The 12,235-nt window shown below is 40.5% G+C and overlaps 4 pseudogenes; all 4 read left to right on the top strand.

Moving 5' to 3' along the window:
- The first annotated feature begins 1,815 nt into the window (after nt 1–1,815).
- On the top strand, nt 1,816–1,934 carry LOC148805099 (5S ribosomal RNA; annotated as a pseudogene).
- A 537-nt stretch (nt 1,935–2,471) lies between these two features.
- LOC148805100 (5S ribosomal RNA) lies at nt 2,472–2,590 on the top strand (annotated as a pseudogene).
- A 537-nt stretch (nt 2,591–3,127) lies between these two features.
- Nucleotides 3,128–3,246, top strand: LOC148805101 (5S ribosomal RNA; annotated as a pseudogene).
- A 7,219-nt stretch (nt 3,247–10,465) lies between these two features.
- LOC148805102 (5S ribosomal RNA) lies at nt 10,466–10,584 on the top strand (annotated as a pseudogene).
- Nucleotides 10,585–12,235: the final 1,651 nt, after the last annotated feature.

The following is a 12,235-nucleotide window of genomic DNA, read 5'->3' on the forward strand; positions in this document are numbered from 1 at the left end:
TAGAGAGAGTCCTTAATAGCGACTCGAATTCAGACCTTTTAGCAACCATCGTTAAACTTAAAGAGTATTACTTTTAAGTACGAAATCACAGTTCTACCACAGAAAACCACAAGATCAAGTATGCAATCAACCCAGTAGATCGCAAAAGATCACAAAACAATCAAGCACTGCTTAAAGAGCAAGGGGAACTTTTTTCCTTTCGGCTTTCAGCACACTGTATTGTCGAGTATGAAACCCGTGGTGTTTTATATTGAATTATTCCGCTTGGTTGACTCATTTCAGTCTTACCATAGCCCGTCCAGGGACGCCAATAAATGTAGTGTGCTCTCTGAAGGCACCAGCTCTGTAGGGTTTGGGCATGTACGGGGACATTTATTAATTGTAGCCGTAAATCACAAAATGATTGTTTTGATGGCCTTAGAATCCAACCATGCAATATAACTCAAACAACACACACACACGGGTACTAATACACGAGGATACATTAATTAATACATAAAATATGCATATAAACCTAACAGATCTTAACGAGAGGGTTATCAGAATACAAAAGGTATATATACAATCAGTTACAAAATGTTACATATATCAGGAGAACATACGTTCAGTATATCATTCATTTAGACCGTTTCATAAAGTGAACTTGGTTACAACTTCTACATTAGATTCTGAAAACAAGTACATAACTCTTAGGAATAAAATTGATATCAACTGGTTGGGATAACAATTGAATTCTCAAGCTGTAATGCATTGAAGTTGAATACTCATCCAGTCTCTGGGGATTCAGATCTCCTGCGGGCTCTCTGGCTCCGTGCCAGGCTGTGCTGTGCTGCAGATGCTCACTGACCGGCTAGTTAGTGTTGGCTTTAACTGGCAAAGTTTGTGCACAGGAGAAAAGATGACTGTGGGTCCCAGCAAGTCAGGAAGAGGACCAGTTCATTCCTGATGAAGCGCTAGTTCTGAATAGTGATTCAGCTGTCCACAGTTCCGACCTGTTCACAAGGCTTGCTGCTGGTGCTTACCTCAAGTGGATCCTCTGGTTACTTTCTGGCAAGCTCCGCTCTAGACTCTTAGAACAAAGGAAAGTTCTGGCACTCGGACACAGTGGTTGTCCGGGCTGAGTCTTAGGATGGTCAGGAGGCGCGCTGCGAGAATGTCCTGCCCTTGGGAGCCTTTTGCTCCTGGGCCGTCCTGCCCTGGAATTCTCCTTTGAATTCCCTTTAGTAAAGTCCAGGAAATAGTCTCTCAGGCCCTCTGTGTTGCCTGTTTTTACCTGGAGGAACTTCAGCTCGTTCATTGGCTGAAAGTTCCATGGGCATCAGAGTCCCACGTGGGTTACTCGGCCCTACCAGTCCCTGATTGGTTGATCAAGGTGAGATGTGAGTCACTTACTCCTGACACTTAGGAATGCAGTCCAGATGTCCATCTGGCACACCCTAGACAGATAGGCGCCAATGGATGACCATTGATCATGATAGCTAGGCTTAGCTAAGTGCATCCCCATTTGGGAGCTGCCCCTTATCAAAAGAAAACATCTTTAAATCATCTGCATGAATAGTTTCTCTGTGGCTGCACCACAGAGATGAACAGAGAGATGGGGCCTCATTTGAAAAAGCACAGCAACACTTAATTCTGTCTTATTAACAACCATTGCCGCTACAAGTGAAAGGCTGAAGTGAAATAGAGCGGGGACGAAGGCAGTGAAGAGAGAGAACGTGGGAAGAAGAGAAAAACGCAAGGGAAAAAAAGCAGCGTCGTAAAAGAGGTGACGGAGCTGTCCTCTCTATAAGAAGGGTGCCAGCGAACCTTGTTTTTGCTTATGGCCACACCCCCTTGAGCACGCCTGATCTTATCTGATCTCGGAAGCTAAACAGGGATGGGCCTGGTTAGTACTTGGATGGGAGACCGCCTGGGAATACCAGGTGCTGTAAGCTTTTAAGCGCAAGAGGCGCCCTATCCCCGCTCGCTCGCTCATTCCCCTGTTCACACGTGCAGTGCGGCTTTTCCGTCTGTTTATTTGTCAGCTTTGGCGAGACACGGGTGCTTGTGTATTGGCGTGAGCGTTTTTTATTCTGATTATGAACAGTTTTACAAGTCCGCAAAGGATCGAGGAAAGGTTTATCGCCAGCTGAAAAGAGACACAGCGCTTCGGCTGTGGAGACTTGTTCGGCTGGCGTTCGGGGAGTCGCGTTTTTCAGAATTGTATTGAGATCGTTTTCCACAGAGCTCAGATGTCAAAGCACAGCAGCAGCTCTCCACAGCGATCCTCTATAGCGCCCTTTCTCTCGCAGCTCCGTCCTCATTGGAAGGAAGCAAGAGTGAAAGGCCGAAGTGAAACAGAGCGGGGACGAAGGCAGTGAAGAGAGAGAACGTGCGAAGAAGAGAAAAACGCAAGGGAAAAAAAGCAGTGTCGTAAAAGAGGTGACGGAGCTGTCCTCTCTATAAGAAGGGTGCCAGCGATCCTTACTCTCGCTTATGGCCACACCCCCTTGAGCACACCTGATCTCGTCTGATCTCGGAAGCTAAACAGGGATGGGCCTGGTTAGTATTTGGATGGGAGGCTGCCTGGGAATACCAGGTGCTGTAAGCTTTTAAGTGCAGGAGGCGCCCTATCCCCGCTCGCTCGCTCATTCCCCTGTTCACACGTGCAGTGCGGCTTGTCCGTCTGTTTATTTGTCAGCTTTGGCGAGACACGGGTGCTTGTGTATTAGCGTGAGCGTTTTTTATTCTGATCATGAACAGTTTTTCAAGTCCGCAAAGGATCGAGGAAAGGTTTATCGCCAGCTGAAAAGAGACACAGCGCTTCGGCTGTGGAGACTTGTTCGGCTGGCGTTCGGGGAGTCGCGTTTTTCAGAATTGTATTGAGATCGTTTTCCACAGAGCTCAGATGTCAAAGCACAGCAGCAGCTCTCCACAGCGATCCTCTATAGCGCCCTTTCTCCCGCAGCTCTGTCCTCATTGGAAGGAAGCAAGAGTGAAAGGCTAAAGTGAAATAGAGCGGGGACGAAGGCAGTGAAGAGAGAGAACGTGGGAAGAAGAGAAAAACACAAGGGAAAAAAAGCAGCGTCGTAAAAGAGGTGACGGAGCTGTCCTCTCTATAAGAAGGGTGCCAGCGAGCCTTGCTCTCGCTTATGGCCACACCCCCTTGAGCACGCCTGATCTCATCTGATCTCGGAAGCTAAACAGGTATGGGCCTGGTTAGTACTTGGATGGGAGACCGCCTGGGAATTTCAGCTGCTGTAAGCTTTTAAGCGCAGGAGGCGCCCTATCCCCGCTCGCTCGCTCATTCCCCTGTTCACACGTGCAGTGCGGCTTGTCCGTCTGTTTATTTGTCAGCTACAGATGCAGCCATTCAAAGTGCGCGTTACAGACACGTACCGCAGGTGGCGTCGCTCAGTGCGACGCAAGATGACGCGTGGCACCGCAGTACGTGATTGGTTGACCAACAGGGGCACTCGTGGTCCGTTGGTCTGTCGTAGAAAGACTTACAGTAAACGTCTTTGCTGTGCCCGTTGTAGATATTGAATTTTACCACTGAAGGGAAATCTTAGTAGCTGAGCATAAAAAGAATAGGAGCATACTGCAACGGGTGTGAAGTCCATAAACGATATTAATTTTGGAACTTAAACATACAGTATATGGCTGGTCTCGGTACTTTAAAGAAAACATACACACCAGTATTCCATTTCTCCCTAAACATTTTAAGCATCGAAGTCTTTTACTAACGCGATACCGTAGTCAACAAGCATACTTTTAGAATTTGATTAAAAGGGAATATAATATGGAATCGCGTATCTCAAGAAATTAATAACGATATAATTATATTCATGTTGCAAAAGAACTGCAACGGACATAAAAACTCCCTTGCTTTTAACAGAGCGTTCCATAATTTCTAACTACGAAAATGCCAGGTGAAAGGATTTGTAAACATATTTTGTTAAAGCGAGTCAGTTTTTTCCGCAACACATAAAAGACATTTTTCCAAGAAAGTTTAGCCTTTGTCACTAATGAAACCACTAAATAAAGACATAAATATAGAAATCTTAAGATTTGTTTTATTTAATGTTGGTAGCAGGATGAACTGTCAGAGTGTATATTTTGTCGCAGAGTTGCTGCAAGATGTTAACAGTGAAAAAGGTATTTAGAAATGAGTTATTTCAAGATGAAAATTTTCAGAATAATTGCAAATCTAGCAGGATAGAGAAAGCACAGAAAACTGGCAGTTAGATTGATCAGATTAGTATGAAAAGTCATTTAGCAAAGGGAATGAGAAGAGTGACAAACTAGTATACTTTAGATTTTTTTAAATCTGATCATGTTTCCCTATAACAATAATAAAAAACTTTATTTGATATATCACCATTAAAGGTGGCATCTCAAAGCAATACAGTAGATGTAAAAACAGATAAAAGGACCACAGATTACAAAGTAAATGCATGTAAGAAAGACAAGCAGTTAGAGGTGCTACCAAAATTAGAAAATGAAGCAGATACAGACACTAAGTCTTCTGAAAAGAAAGGTTCTGAGGTTAGATTTTAACTGGCCCTGGTGTGTGTGTGTTTGTGTCTGTCTGTCCTGTGATGGACTGGCGCTATGTCCAGGGTGTATTCTGCCTTGTGTCCGTCGCTTACTGGGATAGGCTCCAAATCCTCTGTACTGGATAAAGAGATTAGAAATGGATGGAAGTAAAGGCACTGTGTGGATGGAACTATACACAGTGTTAGAAACCCACTATGAAATGGCAGCATCTCACTGAGAATAAAACATTTTATAGTGCTGGCTTAAGGAAACAGCCTTTCCACCTCTCTTGCACATCAGTATCCATACCTAGTTATTTAAACAAATTGCCTCTAATTATAAACATCTTAATATGCTGGCTCTGTGGATCCGCATCAGCTATGTTTGCCCATTCCTTCAATTCATGTGCATCCAACACAGAGTTCAACGCTAGCAACTACACAAAATCTAAAATATGAGCTCTACTTGCCACTTACAATACCAACAGTACCAGCTAACTTTAGTAGTGACATTTTCATGGATCTTTTTAACAATAAAATTTACAACATCAGACTTCAGACACAATTAAACAGGCCTCAAAAAAGTCTGGTACAAACATTTTCAGCATGGAATAAACCTTTACTTTAATGGTATAAACCTTAAATGGATTCATATTCTCAATAAGATTTGGTGCTCAGTAACATGACTTAGAAAATGACAGAAGACATACGTATCATGCTTATCCTTCTATTTTTCATAATCGTAAACTCCTTAAGGCAGTTACATTTTCTCTGTTCTGACCTGGAGTTACAGAGAAATTTAAATTCTAATAAGAGATTTGTAATGAGGAAAGTCATACCAATCACTCATACCAGGATTTGCAATTACAATACAAATACTTTCTTTCTGTATGTGTTTATTTTGCAGTTTGAGTCTATGGCATTCCTTTGGGGGTCTATACTCCAAGGCATGACTTTTTTATGGGAACATGACATTTTTTTAAAGTCTTTTAATGCAAGCTTCATATAAACCCTTAGCAGTGGTTACTGTCTGGAGCAGGTACTTGAATGGCACAGATTAATTGAAATGATTCAATTTCTTTTGAAAATATTTGGGATAATACATATTCCAGAAATCACAGCCGTTGAATTATCCAGAAATTAATTTCTCTCAGGGTGTATTTAACCCCTCATGGATGGCATTGTATGAAATGAGTTTGTAGTTCCCCATTTGCCTCTATTATGAGATGCTGTGGACACTATTTTATACATTTTAGGAGTGTCCATAGGAAGGTATGTTCTAGAAAGAGTGAACTTCTGTTTTGCCATTATTTTTAATAGGGGCATTACATGTTTACACTTGGTGCTCCTACTAGAGGAGAGGATATGATTAATCTAGGCTTATCACAGAAACTGAAACACATCTGGTTGGTGAGTCTACTGTGGGTAAAATGTTACTGGTACCGCATGTTGTAAAGCTCGGTATTTTCTCTCTTGGCCTGACTTTTTTTAATGTCTGAGTGTTAGAATCCATGTTGTTGCTGGTAAGGGAATGGTAGGTGCTGTGATTGACACAGTCAAAGCCTTGTACAGAGATACCATTGTAGCTGTTTGACAGTATTTTAGATGCCCTTAGTTAAAAGCATGGGAGGAAGTACTGCCAAGGGAAGGGGGGGGAGTAAGGATTTTTTCTTTGAGTTTGTGAGGTTATTTTTTGTTATATTGTGTTTCAGAAAGCAAGAAAATAAAATCTACTGTATGATAAAAAGAGAAAGAGCTGGAGTAGATCCTCAGATCAGTTTGCTACCAGCAATCAAACAAAAAAAATGGAAAGAATTGTCTCCTCCTGATTGGAACCTTTCTTACTGTCTTATTATAATTTATCAGGCTACCTTTTAATTTCCACTGAGAGAAGGAAGTCACTTGTCATGCAGCTATTTTATTCTTCATTGCACAATATGCTCTAAGTTAGCAAATGAAACATGAACACTTATTGAAATGAATCAAGAATACGATTAACATGAATGTATAAACATCCAAACTATACTTTATCACATTAAATTATTGGGTTAGCTTTTTATTGAGCCAAAATGTTATAAATGTGTGAACGTCTGTAAAATGGAAATATTTATATTTTTCTCTTTTCTGTTACCTGCCTGACAGCATTTTGTATCCCATTCTGTATATTACTGGAAAATATTAGACCCAACCTAAAGAATTCATGGGGGTAGTGGGACACAGTACTGCAAAGAGTCTCCTAAAGGGACAGAGCTATTAGTACTTATGTGTTTGAGTCTGGAGAATATAGTAAACTCTAAACATTAAGGGAATGCATGGAATCGGAAAATATAAATTGCATAGTACACAAGACTTAACTGGTTTTATTCTAGGAAAGCAGACAAGACTGAGTCATGGGACTCAGAGGATCCAAGGCTAGACTGAGTATAATAGGCTTCGGGCTTCTATTGTGACATCTACTGTAAATTACAGAAATGTTAAAAGTAAACAAAATAAAGTAACTAAAATGTAGTCTGAAATCACCCCTTTAGACACCCCTTTTACTTCACTGGTGTCAGATATGAAAGGCAATAGTCTCCCGTTCTGTCTGCTGTGTGTTGCAGCAGAGGGACTCCCTGCAGCTGAAAGGGGCAGAGTAACTTGCATGCCCTCTAGTACAGTTTACACATGCACGACTTTAAAAGCTAGCAAGACAGGTTTCGATTCATATTAGCTGGCGAGCCTTGTTAAAAAAACCAATGATAATGTAACATGCCACTGTTCATGAACAAAGTTATACTGAGATTTCCTAAGATACGCGATTAAAAAATAAATAAATAAAAATTTGAATCTCCTGCGGAACACATTCCATAAGAATCAGCGGTTTTACAGTATATATCGCCTTTAAAGGTGGCTTCTCAAAACGCTTTACGGGATAAAAACAACCAGAACAGCAGCAACAACAATATTGTATTTCGTTGCACTTTGAAAACCAAGTAATAACTTAACTATACAGTACGTGCAAACGTTTCGTATGTTGCTGTCGTGAATGCCTGCGTACCCATAAGTATCTTATTTGCCTTGAGTCTGTCTACAGTATCTCTGTCCCACTACCCCCCTCTCTCCCTCAATTCAATTCAATTCAAGGTGTTTTATTTGCATGACAGATGGGTACAATTCTTGTTGGGAATGTATACTTTGATATTTACACCCGGCGCGGCACCGAGGGAGCGTCTGCATTTATAACTTGGTTTTTAAAATTAGTCAAGCAGTATGAAGCATCTCCTTTTACTTTTAAGTCCCTTAAATACATTGAGCACAGCTTTCTCACCATCCTTACACAAAGCAGAAACTGTCCGATGACTCACAGTACAAGTGGAAGGATTACAGATTTTAATCGTCTTTAATTTTGTCTTTAATTTTGCCTGTGGAGTGTATCTTATTAAGCTCTAAATTGCATTTTGAGCGCGGTTTTTGACTTTTTTTTAATTGCATTTTGGGCGCGGACAGCACATACAAGGGTTAATGAACTGCGCCAAGAAATTTAAAATAGTATTCTTTAGGTGTGAGGGTAGGAGTGGACCGCAGCAGGCATAATCAGCAAACCAGGAAAACAAAGAACAGGACAGGTGAGATGTGTATCCAGAAAGCGAGTGATCAGAAAAAGGAAATGGAAAACGCAGAAAAAGGAAATGCTTTACAGGATAAAAACAATAACAACAGTAGTGGCTGGGCAAACGATTTTTTTTATCAAAATACAAATTGAGATACTGTACTGTATAATGATGTGCATGAACAAAGGTATACTGCAATTTTCCTTAGATACGCGATTAATGCTTCGTAGGAGGAGGCGGTCTTTTCCTCTTGTCTAACAGTCTGTCCACAAACAAAACATTCCTGTTAGACAAGAGGAATTGGAAAAAAAACAATTTTGTCAATGAAAACCGGTGTGTGTGTCTCTCCCTGCTGGATGTCCCTCTCACAAACTGCTGAATGAATAAAATAATTTTATTGAAAACGCGTTTGCGATTGTCTGGTATTTAATTTGGTCCCTTTTAACTGTTTTTCGATCTACTGTATTGCTTTGAGATGCCACTTTTAAAGGCGATATGTAAAATAAAGTTTTTTATTATTGTTATAGAGAAACATGATCAGATTTTCCCTGGTTCAGAAAAAAGATCTAAAGTGCTACACATAACTTTCTTAATTCGATGTATTTAAAGCAGTGAACTAATGTAGGTGTCACATAACATTCAGAAATACAATCACGTATTTGACAAATAAAAACGATTATAATCTAATCCTTCCACGTTTGTTCCCAAAATCCCAAGAAATATAAATCTTGATGGGTAGAAAGCTATGCTGAAAGTTTATTAAGATACTTAGAAGACAAAGATACTGTATCAATTTATGTTGCATTAGCCTGATTATGATTAAAATATATAAAACACATATAATTAAACACGCGTTTGCGATTTAAATCAGAACACGATTTAAATCAATATAAATGTTTATATTGTAACGCATACTGTCCAGCCTCCATTTCTCTATAAAAATTTACTCTGTTGCACACACACACACAATAGAAGCAGGAACCGCTGTCAGAAGGGAAGATATGTTCAAAATATCGCAAATATCGATCATGTTGCGATATTTTGAAATATAAAAGTCAATTGATTGTCCATAATATCGCTATTCTATTTTTTCGAAGAAATGTTTGTTAAATGAAAAGTCCAGCACCAGCTGGATTCAAACACACAACCTGCCAGCTGGTAGTCACGCACCTAGACCAGTCGGCTACAAGACAGCTCGCATGGACAGGCAGGCAAAACAGCCCTACACAGCCCTGTCGCAGCACACGAATACCGTTATTAAATTCTTTAGATACGCGATTCCATATTATATTAGCAGAAAAGCTTAAAACTACCACTTTTTCACACGCTATTTCACATGCTAGTTAAATACTTCGATGCTTAAAATCGTTAGGGAGAAATGGAATACCGGTGTGTATTTTTCCTTTAAAGTGCCGATTCCTGGAATCTGACTGGCTGACACCCCTCTGAAGTGGTTCCATAAAATCTGGTATACGGAAAAGAAAGCGTTGATAAATACAAGTGTCTTTTAATACACTCTTTGCTGTGCTCTTGAGGATCCTTGTGATATTTTAAGCTCTAGTTGAATGATAGGTGTCGCATTTTAAATCATTTTCGTAGTTAGAAATTATGAAACGCCCTGTTAAAAGCAAGGAAGTTTTTATGCCCGTTGAAGTAAAACAAAATGCCTGACAAAGTATGGCTTGGACAGATTCCAAGTGCTTGTACAAATGTGCTAAAGAAATTATACTTTGAGTATACAGCTTGTCCAAAGTCATCCATTATTAATACTATTAGTAATATCTTCAGTAAAGGCTTTGATGCATAAATATTTCTGATAAAGGTAGGTTGTGTACTTTTGTCCAACTGAGCAATCTTGCTTTCATAAAATATACCAACATTTTAATGACTGATGATTAACATGCTGTAATACACAGCTCAAATGCTGTACATGAGAGGTTAAGCTCCCCCTGGCGGTTTTACAAGGCGACGCCGGATAGTTAACCACGTGACACCACGTTAACTGCGTCATACCGCGTGATACTGCGACACGCCCACCGGGGTATGCCGCGAAATACCTCACCCATTTTGAATGGCTGCATCTGTATAGCGAGACACGGGAGCTTGTGTATTAGCGTGAGTGTTTTTTATTCTGATCATGAACAGTTTTACAAGTCTGCATAGATCCTCTATAGCGCCCTTTCTCCCGCAGCTCCGTCCTCATTGGAAGGAAGCAAGAGTGAAAGGCTGAAGTGAAAAAGAGCGGGGACGAAGGCAGTGAAGAGAGAGAACGTGGGAAGAAGAGAAAAACGCAAGGGAAAAAAAGCAGCGTCGTAAAAGGTCCTCTCTATAAGAAGGGTGCCAGCGAGCTTTGCTCTCGCTTATGGCCACACCCCCTTGAGCACACCTGATCTCGTCTGATCTCTGAAGCTAAACAGGGATGGGCTTGGTTAGTACTTGGATGGGAGACCGCCTGGGAATACCGGGTGCTGTAAGCTCTTAAGCGCAGGAGGTGCCCTATCCCCGCTCGCTCGCTCATTCCCCTGTTCACACGTGCAGTGCGGCTTTTCCGTCTGTTTATTTGTCAGGTTTGGCGAGACACGGGTGCTTGTGTATTAGCGTGAGCGTTTTTTATTCTGATCATGAACAGTTTTACAAGTCCGCAAAGGATCGAGGAAAGGTTTATCGCCAGCCATTTATTCTTATCATGAACCTTATATACTGTATCTCTACATCCCATAACCTTTAACGGCAGGTGCCTGGGTGTGGACATGTTGTGATGTAATATTTATTTTAAAAGTAAACATTTTAGTAAAGTCTGTTATATTGTTAAAATCTATAAGCGTTATAAAGATCAATTTTTGCTCGTGCTTATAAGTTATCGCTGCTAAATGTCTTATTCAATTATTTTAACACTTTTATGACCTATCCACTAAAATATAAAGACCCGCCCTACAATGCTCTTCTCAAAAGATAAAATAAGTTTTACATTTTTTGATTCAATGTAATTTCTTTTCTAGAGAAACACACATCATTTGAGGCTTGGGTTGCATGTTAATATTTTTAAGGTTTAAAGACTTTACGTTCACGGTACGTGGAAAATCATTTCAAACTTTTGAAAAGTTGTTGAGAATTTGTCATTGAAATAAGCTTACATATTTTAATTCAACGTGATTACCTTTCACTCTCGATAAAACACGTGTGATTTTGGGGCGGGGGGATATGGTGGGGAGTTCTAAAACATCACAACCATTTGAAAAATGTCTTGAGCATGGTTACAAATTTGGAGTTTATGCTTAAATTAGCCGACTTGCCAGTTTTGAAGTGTGACACCTGAGCTGTGAGGCCCCGATATTGACTGCTGCGAAGATGGCTTCTTTGAGTAGTGAATCATCGGATTCCTCTGCTATGCAAACTGAAGAAGTAGGTTGCTAAAATATTTTTTCTGATAGTGGAATTGTTGTTTCAATCTGCGTTTAGCGTATTTCGTTTTCAACACTTTGTCTTCTTTTTAGCAAAAGCTGACCCAGTACTCAGTGGTGTGTGACAGTGGCTGTCATGTGAACTCTGATGGTGATTCAGGTGTTGGGGGTCCGTCAACGACTGATGAAGAGTTGCTACAAATGGTAAATATTAAACCACAGCAAGTTCGAAGCAAACAAAGAACTCTAACACAAAAGAGGCATTACAATTTAAATATTTTAGGTAAAAAGCATGCCTATTTATTTTGTTAAGCCTTCCTTTTCTTTTTTCCTTTAATAGAATAACGAAGAGGTCGACGCATCAATCTTCAAACTACCATCAAGCTTGAATGTTTCTTGTCTGTTCATGTGTGTTCGCCAAAATGTGATTAATGATGATGTTCAACCTAGTTTAGCTAACGATGGCTCTAATGAGCCCGATGCTATGGATCAGATTTTAAAGTCGGTGGTATGTTGCACCTTCAACCATTGTTTAAAGGGGGTTGTGGTTGATGAATGTGCGGCCTGTTTGATTAATCATCCAGGTCAACGGGGTCACACATGCCTGGTTGTCGGGTGCGCGGATGGGTACTGTGGTGTCTCCGGGGGAAAGTTTATGTAAATGAAAGTAGTACTCACACCACACTTTTCTTTCCTGAGTTTCGTGGCTTTTCTTCCTCCAACTATC

This window comes from Atractosteus spatula, unplaced genomic scaffold, assembly GCF_055471065.1.
Source record: "Atractosteus spatula isolate fAtrSpa1 unplaced genomic scaffold, fAtrSpa1.hap1 Scaffold_87, whole genome shotgun sequence".
Lineage (NCBI taxonomy): Eukaryota > Metazoa > Chordata > Actinopteri > Semionotiformes > Lepisosteidae > Atractosteus > Atractosteus spatula.